Source organism: Odontomachus brunneus, unplaced genomic scaffold, assembly GCF_010583005.1.
Source record: "Odontomachus brunneus isolate Ranch 3 - 2012 unplaced genomic scaffold, Obru_v1 Obru_scaffold_051, whole genome shotgun sequence".
NCBI lineage: Eukaryota > Metazoa > Arthropoda > Insecta > Hymenoptera > Formicidae > Odontomachus > Odontomachus brunneus.
In genome coordinates this window covers 1,940,755-1,941,510 of record NW_022639501.1, presented here as the reverse complement: position 1 = coordinate 1,941,510, position 756 = coordinate 1,940,755, and positions in this window count along the sequence as shown.

Genomic DNA, 756 nt, shown 5'->3' with positions numbered 1-756 from the left:
TTAAACGCCACAACTTTTATCTGAAACATTTTTTTCTAAAATGCTTAGTTTTCGAGATATTTCACCGTTCCGGAACTTTTTCCCATCACTGTATATAAGTTTACTCTGCGAAGGTGCGTCTGACGAATGTAGTTAGGCGTATTTTGTTAGATGGCGTATCTAAAATGCGCCTAGCTCTGGCCGCTACAATCAGGCCGGTGGTCGCTCTCATGTTTCTCTCTGATAACATAAACTATAGCTTTTCACTAAGGCCGGTATTCATAGTTTGATCTTATATTTAAGATCATCTTAAGTACTGTCTTAAGATGTCATGAACCAATCACAGAGCCGTATTCGCATCTTAAGACATTACTTAAGGATGCTTACTGTCACGTCCTACCGACCAGGCTGACGGCCAGTAATATTTTTCTTTGTCCAAACAACCCTTTGCCTGAGACACGTCAGGTACGAAACCTTCCTTCCCAGAAGGAAGGCATCCCAGATAGCGTCACTACCATTCGGACCCCCCCCCCCCCCAAGGCGGGATAACAAGAGCTGAGAAAAGGAAAGCAGCGGGCAGTCAGTCGGTCGTAGTCGAGTGCCGAAATCGGGAGCCCAAAAGTACTCCTCACCTCCAACCCCATTCTAACCCTTAGTTTTTCTAATTATTAAGTAACTAATTCTAAGTTATCTCTAACACTCCTAAACATTTACAAGTCGTTATTCTAACGTAAAATTCTTAAGTTATTAACCAATTACTTTAGCTGTTTTGTCTAT